The 15,278-nt window shown below is 35.8% G+C and overlaps 1 protein-coding gene across 2 annotated transcripts in view; it reads left to right on the top strand.

Annotated features, from left to right (window-relative positions):
• The window catches only part of LOC117229483 (uncharacterized), a 264,414-nt gene that overhangs the window by 37,746 nt on the left and 211,390 nt on the right, over window positions 1-15,278 (top strand). The window lies entirely within an intron of this gene.

Here is a 15,278-nt window from a genome sequence, read left to right as displayed (position 1 = left end):
TCAACTTTTTCGCCTGAGCTTATAACGCGAAAATGCTTTCTACAGGTCTCGGTAACATATACGCATGCTAAAAATTTCATTGAAATTTTTATAGGTAGATTTTTACTGCCTGTAATTGTTTATACCGCAATTGAAAAGTGCTGTACAAATTTTCGTTGCATGCCTCAGATTTAACAATTGACAAACCTTATTTTCTCAGCTTGTTTGTAATTCCAACAGATTTCATGTTTTGCGAAAAATGTCGCACTCATTGCTTAGTACACTACTCGGTCTAACGTCTGTAAAATATTTAAGTGATTTTAACATTTGCGTGTTAAAAGGAGCCTAAATATTAATGTTGCTCGCCGTATCGCCCGCAACAAGAAAGTCGGAGGTTTTGCAACTCGCTTATTGACGAACCGTCGTGCTTAGCGACGTGTTGCGAAACTCCGTTCGGCGACGCTATTATTTTATTTTGATCGTTTCGATCGACGGGGTCCGCGGATCAATGAGTCAATTGGTCGGAAGATCGATGGTTCCAAGGGCGAACTGTGCCGAGGTGGCACGGTAATTCTTTCGCTGGCGTTCGCTGGGCCGGGGTGGCCGAAATTAAAACGGAAGCCGTCCCCGGTCGCAAAAAGGAGGAGCACGTCGTCGGGCCGATGGGCGTGGAGAAGCTGGACTTCGACATGGGCCGGCACATTAATTGAATCGGTAATTTGTGTAGCGCGCGATCCTGCTTCTTAATTATCCCCGGCTCGACGCCGTGACGAGATGGTTCAACGTCAAGGTCGTCGGGGACCGATAATCCGCTGCCTCCCGAATTCGATAATCGTTTCCTCTTACGCGGCTGTCCGACTTTTTGCGTCGCCCGGAATGTAATCGAACCGGAATATCAATTACGTTAATGAAATGGAACCCCCCGTATAATGGCGTCCGCTAAGGAAACGCTCTTCGAGCGACAGTAGTCCGGGAACCCGTTTCATCCGTTCGAAAGTCAACTTTTCAAGTTTAATGCGTTGAAAAAAAATGGTCTTCTTTTTCTGCTATGAAACCTGTTCAATCGGTCAGATCCGAGATGCTGTTCATTTTAGATCCGACCAAAAAATGTTTTCGATAGAAGTTCATCGCCTTTCCAAAAATCACGGCATAAAAAATTCGTCGACGGGAATTCTGTTAAAGAAAAGATGAAGGTGTACTCGATCTTTGAAGTGACATTTTGTGGATTGAACCGTATTTACAGTCGAAGTAATTATATTGTTTATGGTACAAAATGATATTCTTGAAATAAAATAATATACTTAATATATATAATATAATAATATATAATATATAATATATAATATAATATAATATAATATAATATAATATAATATAATATAATATAATATAATATAATATAATATAATATAATATAATATAATATAATATAATATAATATAATATAATATAATATAATATAATATAATATAATATAATATAATATAATATAATATAATATAATATAATATAATATAATATAATATAATATAATATAATATAATATAATATAATATAATATAATATAATATAATATAATATAATATAATATAATATAATATAATATAATATAATATAATACAATACAATACAATATAATATAATATAATATAATATAATATAATATAATATAATATATAATATATAATATATAATATATAATATATAATATATATAATAATATATATATAATATAATAAGATACTATAATAATATACATAATAAAGTTACGTGTATTAATAATTGTATTTGCGGTTACATATTTACAGTTAGGTATATTAACAGTCATATTTACAGATCCATATTTGCAGACAGGTATAATAACAGTTATATTTACAGATCCATATATTTGCAGTTAATCCGTACAGATCCGTATTCACCAGGAAGCCTTGAGACACGCGGAAATGTAAATTAATTGTCAGAAACTAGATAGTCGAATAACAATATCTCTACTCCGGCTCCAAATAGACTCGGGACCACGCCGTTCGAATGTTAATTGCGAGATTCTCGGAATTTGTGAAGCTTGCTTGTTCGCGAACAAATGTTTCGCCGAATGCGCGGGCGATGCGGATTAAAGGATCACCGAATCTCGAGTGAAAAGTTGCGGATGTTTAATCTTTTGTAACTTCGTCCAAAAACAATCTGCTTCAGCTGATTTTAAAGGGTAAAACTTCTGCTTCCTCCTTCTTAAGTTGTTTTTTTTTATTCTCGAGGTTGCCCTCGCACAGTGAAGCGTCTTCTCTCTCGTAAATTTTACCGATTCGAACGTCTGCGCGAAGTTTGCACAATTTGCTCCGTTAGTCAAACAGTAATCTTGTTGTTGTTTTATTGTACCGTCCAACAGTCGAAAAGGCTCGGTCCAAACGAAGATACAATTGCAGGCATAATGAATGAAGAGTCTTTATTTCAGACGGCATTTAGCACTCTAGGTCACTTTGAAGCAGAGCTAGGCGTTATTCGTATTGTTTCGAATAAATATTTATCTAAAATAATATAATATATATATATATAAGTAATGAATGATTGTTATCCATTATGCACTGAAAACGATTCAGTTGAATGATTATTTTAGGTAAATATTTTACCTAAAATAATGATTCAACTGAATCGTTTTCAGTGCATAATGGATAACAATCATTCATTACTCGGAACAAATTATTCTGCCCATTTCTTCGAATAGAAATTGTAAAATTATTCGAATAACGATGCCAATAATTGTCGAGTGTTTTGTTTTAACGTAATTTTTTAAACATACAGTTCACATATAGAAGTTCCAGAATTTTTATTGAAATCGATCATTTTCCGAATTCATTCTTCTACAAATAAATTCTTAACCGAATAACGAATAACTTCTTATTCGAGTGAATTCTTATTCGGATAAATTGTGATCTAGATAAATTTTTAATGGATAACGTCGAATAAAATTATATCCGTTAATCCTTAAATCTCTTGTCCGTGATCCGATTAAAATTTTGCCCCTGCTTTAAAGTCGAAGATCAACGGTTGAAAATTTCTTAGAAAATCGTTGAAAATCGGCAATCTCGTTGGATTATGATACAGTAAATTATTTCGACGAATATAACGTAACAACTGCATCTGAAATGATAACGATGTAAATAAAGTATTAAAACCGATTCGAACTGTTGGACTTTTTTTTACCGATTCGGAAGTAAAATTTCGCATTGTTTCGTATCATCGTTGGATCATTGTTATCACCGCGAGCATTAACGCGAACGCAGCCGCCTCGTGGCGGACCTTTTTTCGCGAAACGCCTCCGGGCGGAGTATCTCGTACGGTCTACAACTTAACTCGGTGCCATTAAAATTACATTAACAATGATTAACGATAATTAACGCGTCACGATGATTAATACGCCTTTTAATTCGCGTAAATTAACTGCTCCAACGTTTACTGTTACCCCGCCGAGGCCTCGCCGTATTCCTTTTACGCTGCGGTTGTTATTTACTGCTTTTTCGATGTCTCGAATTACCCGTGAATTTACACTACACATTTCTTCGTTAACTGTTACATTCCGCTTTCATCGTCGCCTCTTAAAGGCTCTCGCTGGAAACGCTACTCTAACTCCGGTTCTGTTCCCATCATCTTCCGAATGCTCCGTGTTTCATATTTATTGCCCGAAAGGAAGGAACACTGCAATCATGGATTATTCATGTTCGCTAACACAGCCCGCCGGAATTAAAACAGCTATTTTTCATACGGAACATGGACGAAGGATTCTTTTACCTTCGAGTCGCACGGAGGATTAGTTGCAAGCTCTGTTGGCTTTTCTACGGGGACAGTTGTTACGGAGGTATCTCCGGAAGAACATTAAATCAAGCGTAGAATCGTTTCGCAGGCTGTACGAACAATGTCAAATTGTCTATGTTACAAGCATATCATTCTGTTCGACAGGCTAACTGAAATCCTGGCTGCTGCATCTCTCGAACAAACTGCAAATTTTATGCATTTACGAGCGAAACGAGCAAATCAAATGTTAAACAGTAGAAATATATAAAGGGATTAACGATGAGATAGTTATTTGGAGAAGATAGTTCTTTGGAAACTAAGTTTTTCTTGGAAAATAAAGCAGAACGGCAGTTTTTACAAAGGAGCACCCTTTTGGAAATAATTATCAAACATACTGTTATATTCTATATTTACTTTTCGAGTAAATATTTATCCAAGATAATTATTCGAATATTTTATTCGAATTATTCATTATTCGTCGCAAATTATTCCATCTATTAATTCGAATAAAAATTTTTATTCTATCTATTTATTCGAATAAAATTTTATTCTATTTTTTATTCGAATAAAATTTTATTCTATTTTTTATTCGAATAAAATTTTATTCTATTTTTTATTCGATTGCAACACCCGAAAATTACTAAGAAAAGAAACAACTGTCTACGAATTTTATATAAAAATCTGCGGTCCGCTCTCAAGCTAACAATATCAAATAAAATTCGTCGGAAAATAAGCAACTTTTACACATTCATCTGAAGCACACGAAATTCGATTCCCATTGAAAGAACAAAAATCTTGAAATATCACTTTTTATTATTCAACTCTTTATTTCTTTGTGATCATTTCTCTCGCAGCTCTAATCGTAACAGAAATATAAACATAAAATATGAAAAAAAATCTTGAAACTTTGGTCGATTCGTATCAGATCGATGGGAAAATTTTCGTTCAGAACGAACGCATTTAGAAAATCGTAATGACGACGATTCTGCACGGGCGCTAAAAATACGTTGCGCGATGATACACGTATGCATGTATATATGTATGTATATGTTATCGGCAGTCTTCGGTACTCGATCGTCGATCATTCACGCGGAAACACTTAATGGCACTCGGTCGAGAACTCTCGCGCGCGGGAATCGTTATTTAAAAACACTCGACCGAGACCGCCGGTGCTTAATTGTTGTTCGAGCGTAGTCAAACTCGGCTTATAATGCATTCGGAATTACTGCGCTGCCACGTTTTGAAACGCTCGGCCCAAGATTAATTTGGCGGGCAACAAGTGGTGTATCAAACGCGCACCACGACAAACTACGGATTTACAAGCCAAGCCGGATCGGAACGACAGTTCGTTCGCGTGGTCTGATTTCCGTGACGGCACACAGCTGCTTTTCGTTTCGCGTACTGTGCCGAACGAACGATGGAAACGTTTGTGCGGCCACGGTCCCTTCAGCGGGCACGTATGAATGTAATTGTCACGAGCATTCGCCATTGAAACGTGCAAACAATTTCGCACGATAACGCTGGTATTTTTGGCACTTCTTTCTGCCGCGGATAATTGAAATTCAGCCATGAAGTGGGAACACAGCGAATGTAACAATGTGTTACGACAAAAGCAAATGGATTGAGTATGAAATTGTCATGGTGTTAGGAGAATCTAGGAGTTTTTGGCATTATGGTCGATTTACTAGATTTATTTATTCGGTGTTAACCGAAAGTGCATCTGAGCGTAAACAACTGATTTGAGAAAAAAATGATAGAATTTTTGCAAGAAATAATAATTACTAAACCCATGAAAGAGCAAAATAAAAACTAAAATAAAAATTGTATTTATTAAAAATATGCAGGAAATAAATTGTTCCCAAATTGGGACCTGTAAGCAGAGTTAGGCAAAAAGTAATCTTATTAATGATTAACGATTGTAACTCGTTAGTAATTATAACTGATTTATAATCATTTATAACAATAACTAATTCATAAAGATTTATAATAACTGACGAGCTCTAATCATTCATCAGATTACGTTTTGCGTAATTCAGCCTGTAAGGGTTAAAAGAATATATCTTCATAATATAAAATAAATATGAAAAATATACTTTCATATAACTTTTGATATACCGATCGAACGAAGCCGAAGCTAAAACAGTATTACAGTAATTAGTATATCGCGTACACGGTCTGCTTGCACAAGCCGCCACGATTGTGATTCAGATGCGGCGATTCGTACACGTTCGAAGGCGAACTAGTTGAACGAGCCGCAATCCAACTTGCATTTAGAACCTTTGTCATAATTCGCGTTAGGGTCGCCGGCGTCTATTCGCAAACGTAACGTTTCATTTTCGAGTTATTGTCCAAGTATGACGTGTTGCGGAAGTTCACGGGGAGTTGCAGCTTTATCACGGCCCCGCGCCGAGGGTGTCGCACGGTTTCTGCGGTACGATCCCGGCACGGCAACGTTAGTGCAAAGTTTTACAAGCAAAGGAGAACTTTGACCGCAGTTTTAAACTCTCCGGGTATTTTATAGTTCTGGATATTCATACAGGCGTTATGCTTGTTTGCGCGGCGTGCCCGCGAGTGCATCGATGTAATATTAAATTCGGAGTTCAGTGTAAACGAAAACGTCGATGAACGGTGCAATCTTTTGCGCGCGGCGAGAGTTTGCGAGAGGTTGCCGAATAACGCATTTGTTTAGTAAACCGCTGAGTAGAGCATTTTTAAGACACACATGCAGCGTTTACAATTCACTGAAATTATTGGAGGAGATTTGACTCGCGTTCGTTGCGATTTTTGAAGATAATTTATCGTTGCCTGTATTTATTATTTTCAACGTGCAGTTTCTTGAAACAGATATACAGTGGCGCGTATAATTATAGACTCTCGAAGTAACTTTTATATTATTGCTGAGATTTAAACGAAAACTCGAGAAGAGACTGTATTTGTATATTTCTATTTTTTCTATTGTTTCTAATATAGAATCTATATCTGTATATTTCTGTTTTCTATTGTTTCTAATATAGAATCTATATTTGTATATTCCTATTTTTTTATTATTTCTAATATAGAAATATACAAATATGATGTTTTGTTAAGTATTTGTTTAAATATCACAAAAAATGTACCTGCAAGAGATTTTTCTTACTCAAATTGACGCTTCAATATCGAGACGAGCAGTTTGGCAGTGGTAAACAGTTTTTCCTAAAATTCTGATGTTTGTCCGAGCGGAATCCAAAACGCAAAATTTAACCTTATTGTTCACTAATTTAAAATTTACTACTCAAAGAAATTATAGCACGGAAAAATTTTCGATAAAAATGCAGGGGTTACTTGAAACTACTGTAACTTTGCGAAAAAAAATCGCCGCCAAGTTTCTCTTTTTTTAAATTAAAGGCGAAAGATTATACTATATTCCAATATAAGCGGCATCCTCGAAAAAAATGTTACCAAGTCCGTATAATTCGTCAAACTTAGCAATTTTCAATACGATAAACATGACCTCGGATTTAAAGGGTTGCGGTGCTAAGAGTACATCCAACTTAAAATCCAGAAACATCGTTTTAAAGTAGAGGTTTCAAGCTTCGATTTAAAAGAAAAGTCGCCAACCTACGATCATTTTTCGCGGAGTTATCATCGGTCAAAGTTGGCTAATTTCTATTCATTTTTCGAAGATGTTTCACGAGGCTTCCGAAGCAAGCGTAACGCCACGCTCGGATCGCGCTATTGATTCAATGATTTTCTACGAAGGTGTCTCTATAATTTCAGCAACTCTAGAACGAAAACTGCGGAACCGGTCATTTTGACCGGCTCGGTAGGTTTAGCGTTAAACGAAGGAAGGGGACGCAAGTGTTCGCCGCAAGTATCCGTTATAATAAGCGGTGGAACGTAATACGTAGTCGGTTTTCTAAACCAGTCGGATCTTCGTTGCTCTTCATCTAGGCGTGGGCTGAGTAGCCTTTCGCGGTCGCGGTAATACGATAGAACTGTGCCAATGAGTGTGTCGTTCGGCAAAAGTTTCTGCGGCTTGGAAAACCTTCGTCACATTGAATGCCGGAACGAGTCTCCTCGCCGTTGACACTTCGTGCCGCGATGTGGATTCGAATTACCAAATCGAACGAGAAACATCGATCACTATCTATCGAGCAATCCGGATCTTCTAGATTCCCCGGGATTCATACTCGGATTTCCCTCGCACTATTCGATCAGGATATTACCAGATTTTTAGGCAAATCTCGTGGACGCGGATATTTCAAATTTTTGGTGATCCGATTTTGTAGAAATTTTGTTGCTCGGTTTTCCAGCAATTTACGTGTCGAATATGGATAGATGGAATTAGCTTTATTTCGATTTAATTTAGTAATAATTTAATAATGTTTTAAATCAGCATAACAAGTTTGACGCGATATTGTAGGGCAAAGGGTTGAAATGTAATCTTTGCAGTCGTTTGGAAAAATCGAAAATATCTCTGATCTGTCTTGTCGAAATCGAATTTGATAAGCATCGATTTAGTAACGGTTTATACGAGATCGGAATATCTACTGAGGATATTGTTTTTTTTTTAATTTGAAGCAGGTCGAATGATCACGACAGCCAATTATAAAAATGTCGTTTCCAGGAAATCGCGTTTAAAGTTTCACGTGCTGTCATAAAATATACGAGGATCGCTCCATTTCAAGGCTCCACGGTCGCAAATTTTCCCAAATTTCCTTTAAATTATTTTCGGAGCTGTTATACTTAGATTGCCGGTATTAATTTGTACAACATATATATATATATATATATTCGTTAAACATAATCAATAAGAATTGTCTATTTGTCGCGACAATGTTCAAAGACCGTGATAAATACATGGCGAACGAATCAAGCTTCTCTCGAGAAATGAAATTTTCACGATTTCTCGAATATTGATTCGAATGAAATTAGAATCTGAAAGTGCACTTTTCACAGAATATTCTTAAGGAAACCTTTAAGCTGATATGCACCTCTCGCAATTAACCAGCACTTTTCCCGTAGAGGACGGAGCATTATTGCGGTTTCCGATTCCCTACGAAACTAAACATCGAAATGAAATCTTTCGAACGGGTTGATTGCGTCCGTGTCCGACTCTCTATGGGATAAAAAGAGAATTGCAGTTTAAATTACTTTCGCTGATACATAAATGATAGGTGCCCATCGAACGTAACTATGGCAACGCAATCGTACACGATATACTCTACCCTTCGTCCTCATCTCTTTAACATTGGAATTTTATAGTTCTATAATAAAGAATTGTACCATGATCTTACTGTAAAAATAATCTATGCTATTAAATTTATATAAATGCAACTTGTTACAGATTATTTTTGCATAGTATTATTTTGCATAGTATATGGGAATCATTTAAGTAAATGTTCATTTAAGTGATTATTTAAATACAAAATTATTTGTTATTTGGAAGCTTAGATGTAAATAAATTATTTGAAATAATACAATTTATTTCTTACTTATAAATACGTTTCTTTACTGATTAATTATCATTTAATCGCTTATTATCTATTATTTATTCGGCACAACGTGTCGAGAACAAGTCATAGTCAGGAAATAATCCCAAGTTGTTCAATAATAGTAAATGGAAATTAAATTTCTTACACGATAAACGAAAAATATAGAAGAATAATTTATTATTTGCTTTTCATCTAAATTCGAATAAAAAATAACATTTCATTTACAAATAAATATTAGCTTAATTTGTAATTTGTTATTTGTTATTTAAAATATTTGCACGCCTCTGCTGTCGACTTTGTCGAATACGGTTTTAATTAAATGTTGAAGCAGATTTATCTTGCTGCATTTGCGAGTGCTATCTTTTTCGAAAGAGAAACGGGCCGGGAACATAACCGATGAAATCCAATGAAATCCGAAGGATCGATAAAATATTTTCTTTTCCTGAGGTTTTTCCAATTCCAGTGTCAATCAAATCGGAATATCCTTAAATTACGAGAGAGCGCGAAGAAGAAAGCGACGCGAATCCCAAAAAGGATCAACAACACGAGCAGTTATCTTTCTGTTGTCTTTTTACGATGGAGCGAAATGGAGAGCTCGTAATACAAGACAAGCCGATTGGTGTACTCTTCTTTCCTCGCCTCTGCGTTCGTTCGAACCATGGAAATTCATTTTGATCCGGTATCATCGATCGGCACAGACACCTTTTCTCTTTGTACCATCTATTCGATCGGTTTTATGCTTTTCATTACACGCTTCGCGTTACCTGTTAGAAATTAATCTATCGATACACGGGGCAATACATAATTATTTTGTGATTTGTTTGCCACGCCAACAACCTTAGGAATTTCATAAAATTAAAGCAATATATTTAAACAGATTGTAATCGAAAAGTTAAATTGTCTGATATCGATCACTTTTTTAAGGTACGCAAGTAATACGCAACTAATAAAATTGGGCAAGTATAATAAATTAAAAATTAATCATTCGAACGATCGAATAGATTTCACGATCCGAGCATATATTATAACAAAACTATATTATAAAGGAGAAATGCGCGTCAGATAGCTGCACATATATTTTATTAAAAGAAGGGAGACATTTTCATTCAACGTATGTTTCTTATAATTAACTTGAACAATTTCTACTGGGTTGGCAACTAAGTAATTGCCGATTTCAGTTATAGATGTCACTCACTCCCATTTTTATAATATCCACAAATGTTATATTATAAAATTATTATTATTATTATTATTATTATTATTATTATTATTATTATTATTATTATTATGTTATTTTTTATTATCCGTGAATGTTAGCAACTGGACAAATTGAATGCAGCGGTCAAGGAAAAGCGACCAGAATTGGTCAATCGTAAAGGTGTCATTTTCCAGCAGGACAATGTTAGGCCGCACACGTCTTTGTCCACTCGGCAAAAATTGATGGATATTGGTTGGGAATTGATGTTACACCCACCATATAGCCCTGATCTCGCGTCATCGGATTACCACAAATTTCGATCCCTGGACAACTCCCTTCGTGATAAAACTTTTAACGATGATGACGCTGTAAGATCTCACTTAACTCAGTTTTTCGCCGAAAAGGATCAGACTTTCTACGAGCGTGGAATTTTCAAGTTGTCAGAGAGATGGCAAAAGGTCGTCGAACAAAATGGAAAATGCATTACGGATTAAACTTCGGTCCAAGTAAAAAAAAATTTTTTATTTCATTGAACAAATCGGCAATTACTTAGTTGCCAACCCAATATTTTGGATAAAAATCCGCAGTCTATTAAACATTAGGAGATTAGTCTAGGAAAGTTCGGAAAGAGTCTATCAAACATTGTTCACCGTGTTCGTGAACAGTCGCGAACATAATTTCATTTTCGTTCTGCCCGGCGACCGGATCACAGCCTTCGAAATGCCGAAAGTACTCCCTAATCGGCGAACTTCCGCGATCTAATTACAACGGACGCTTCGGTTCGCACGTTTGTTCGATAGGATACTTGGTGGCGCGATCGGTGCGTTTTAATGACCCGACGCGGATGCCGCTGTTATCGCGAAAACGACCAGAGGGGCTCTCGCGTTGCCAAAGAGCCGAGCGTTCTAAATGGAAGGTCTTGCTCGGCAGAGGCGGGACTCTTTTCGCCCGGAATGCAGTTACTTATTCGTTCTTGTGAAACGGAGCGCCAACAGCGACGGATTTATCGGGTGAAAAATTCAGGAGAAAACCGGCGGCCACGCTGGATCAGTTTCGCGTTGCCAAATGGGAAACCGTTGTCCGTGTTGTGGAGGATCCAGTCAACCATCAACTACCTACTATAGCGGCCGCCGCGTGCGCGCCGTGGCATGTGAATAAATAGCACAGGAAACGGACTGGACTAGATGCACGGTCTCTACCTCGACGCGACTAATCTTTGGAAGACGACGCTCCACAGTTTCATTAAGCGGCGCGTGTTGATGGATAATGAAACAGTTCGGCAGTCTAGACAGGGATCATCTGCGGCCTGAAACTTTTATGCGGCTCGGTTGCACCCCGATGCTGGTCGGACAGCAGGTTTATTCTCCCAGCAATGTCGAATTAAAATTCGATAGCACTGTCATTTCAATATATATTATTAATTAATTCGAATATTTAATTTAATAATAATACTTATATATATATATATATATATATATATTGTATATATATATAATATTAAGATTGTAAATTTAAATTATAAGTATTATTATTAAATTAAATATTCGAATTAATTAATATATTTATAATATATATAATATATAATATATATTAATATATATATATATATATATAATATATATTAATATATATACATATATATATAATATATATTAATATATATATATATATATATATATATATATATATAGACTATTAATAATTATATATCTTATTATATTATATATATAATATAATAAGATATATAATTATTAACACATTTAATTATTAATTTATTTAGATCTATATATTACGTATACGTATTTTTTATTTAATTATATATATTGTATATAATTTTTTATTAATTAATTTAAATACGTATATTATATATATTATTTAATTGTATATATTTTCTAGTTATATTTTTTCTAAAAATGTATACATATTTAAATTAATTAATGATTCAGTATATTAATAATTATATATAATATATATATATATATATATATATATATCTTCTTTAATTTACTTTTATTCCTATTTCGATTCGAAGCCAGGGTGATAATGGATAGGATGAGAAACATCATCCCGGTGTAAGGATGATGTAGCGAGCTTCCTGGATAATTTCAAATTGATTGCATCCTTTCAACGAGCGAAAGCGTAACATTTAGAAAAATACGATGAAACAAAATAAATGGACGTCCTATTAGACTCCGAGCAGAAAGAATAAAGTTTTCTTGATTAAACAACCCCATTATGTAGCTTGAATGGTCTTCGTAAACTCCAGTTATACAACTTCGGAACGTTCAGTCCAAGGATTAACGGGACTACGTTGACAATGACTGATTCTAGATTCGGGTCGGAGACTGAAGCTACAATCCTTTTCGCGCTGGTCTTTTTTCCGTGAACTTGTACGGGTATTAGAGGGGAAAGGACGCGGCCGAGCGATGGGACATTCGCTCGAGTGGCCGATTTCGTGGACACGAACCACAAACTTTAAGGGAAACAAGTTTGTCACGACACAAATAACTGGGCGGTCTGAAATTGGTAATCTCGGTGGAAAACTTAGGCGTTGTCTCTCTATTTAAACATAAACAATATATCCGTAGATGTTCCTGAACTTCTTTTATTTAAGGCGTGTTTTCAAAAATCAATTGTTTGGCATTTTCTTGAAGTATTCTGCAACATGCGTGGAAAACAATTTATTAATTATATTTGCAAATGATACTTATGGACAAAAGTTGAGAAATTTTACGTATTGTTAACATTCGAGTCTTCGATGTTTTAATTAATGCGCATCTTGTTAAATTGAAAATGCATATAATACACTGTTTATATTGTAATATTGTTTTATTTAGCGCATACGAGAAATAAAATGGAAATAAAAAGAATTAAATTAATATTTTCATTGACACGATACAAAATTTGTATCCTTGCTACTGTACATAGTTATATTTATAATTATATATTTATAACTATACATTTATAACTATACATTTATAACTCTTATAAAATGTGATAAAACTGCCGTCCAATTCTCTAAATAACGTACAACGTGTTACAATTCTAAACGATAATATTCAACAAATTAATTTCATGTTCCCTCACGTGAAATACGAAATCGTGGCCGCCACACGTGTGCGTCGCTGGTAGCGAACGTGTTAAAACAATGAACGAAGGGAGAAAAGTGGGGAAAGGAGGAAGACAAATGGAAGGGATGCTGGAAAATTCTAAAATAAGGCGCATCCCTCCGTGGACGCGACGTCTTCGTTCAATGATACGGAGATGCAGCGACCAAGGCAACGCGAAATGGAGCAGAGAGAGAGTGAGAGAGTGAGAGAGAGAGAGAGAGAGAGAGAGAGAGAGAGAGAGAGACGAAGGGTCGAGCATAAAGAAAGAGCAGAAACGAAAAGCGACCGGATCTAATTTTCAATCTGAAACCATGCGCGCGTGTGCGACTTCTTCAAATTAACTAAAAGAAACGGGGGGGGGGGATGAAGGGAAGCCAGAAAAACGGAGGATAAAAAGAGGCAAGAGACCTAATTTTCAATCTAGAACTCCGCGCACGAGCGCGGTCCTAAACCCTTCAAACTACCATGTCGAAAAGGAGGACAGATGTGAAGCAGAGGGAAAGAGACAAGAGCGTATTTTGAGCTCGGAATCCTGCATTCGAGTACAACCCTTGCGAACTTCTAAGGAGAAACGGAAAGAAAGAGGCTGAAAGATGATGAAGTTGAAGAGGATGAAGGAACCGGGTACAGAGCGATAGAGAAGAAGAAGAGGATGCGGGAGGATCTAATTTTGGGTCTAGAACCATCAACGTAAATGTAAACCTATGCCGCGCACGCGAGCGCGATTCTCTCGGAGATTATGTTGCACTAAATGTAACAGGATGAGATGAATTTATGCAAAGTGAAAGAAAGCGAAGTACGAGAATACTTTCTCGGGGAAATGTAATGAGGAAAGCCCCGGTCGAAGTTACACGTTGTATTAGCGCGAAGCGCGGTGCTTGTGTGCACCATACGTTTAATCCGAGCGATTCCGAATCCATCCCCGACAACCTAATAATAGCGCGCGCGAGTTATCTTTTGCTCCGGGAGTGTTGTACCTCAGCTTGACGTGCAGCTCTCATCATCGGATCGCACGTATTTTAGCGCGTTTTGAACCGAAGATTGCGTGCAGCGTTGAAGACGATCGACGATTTCATCGACTCTCCGCGGTCTACATTTTTTAGACGAGTATTATAAAAGTGTTGAAACCAGGAAATATGAGTCTTCGCGCGTGAATTAACAATTGCAAATTGAGCACAGAAAAAATAAATTACGTATATTGATACGTGTTGATCACAATGTTGCAAAAATATCTTATTCCATTGTTTATCCCTCCTCATCGAAGATGCATCATAATGATTTTAAACTTTCGCTTCAGAGATCAGAGAAAATACGATCTCTTTATTTTATGTTTAATTTGTCACTATTATTTGCTATTATTATTGAATAATCGTATTTTCTCTGATCTGTGAAGCGAAAGTTTAAAATCATTATGATGCATCTTCGATGAGGAGGGAGAAACAATGGAATAAGATATTTTTGCAACATTGTGGCCAAGAAACGTGGTAAATAGATACGGATTGAGAGAACGATACAGATTGCATCTGTTGCAAAAAACGGGACTTGTTTAAAGATATTCTATTTTTCTTAAAATATTATTTTAGTCATTGAAATAATTAAAATAAAAAATTACTTAAAATAATTTTGGTCGTTTTGGGCTTTAATTGTTTAAATTTTTCCACCGTTTTAAATTGCACTTAGCGATTTTTGTTATTATTAAAAAACAATCCCACCCGGTTTTCCCTTGAAATA

Source organism: Megalopta genalis, chromosome 3 (genome assembly GCF_051020955.1).
Source record: "Megalopta genalis isolate 19385.01 chromosome 3, iyMegGena1_principal, whole genome shotgun sequence".
NCBI lineage: Eukaryota > Metazoa > Arthropoda > Insecta > Hymenoptera > Halictidae > Megalopta > Megalopta genalis.
Note: the sequence above shows the minus strand (reverse complement) of the source record. Positions and strands in the feature narration are given on the sequence as shown.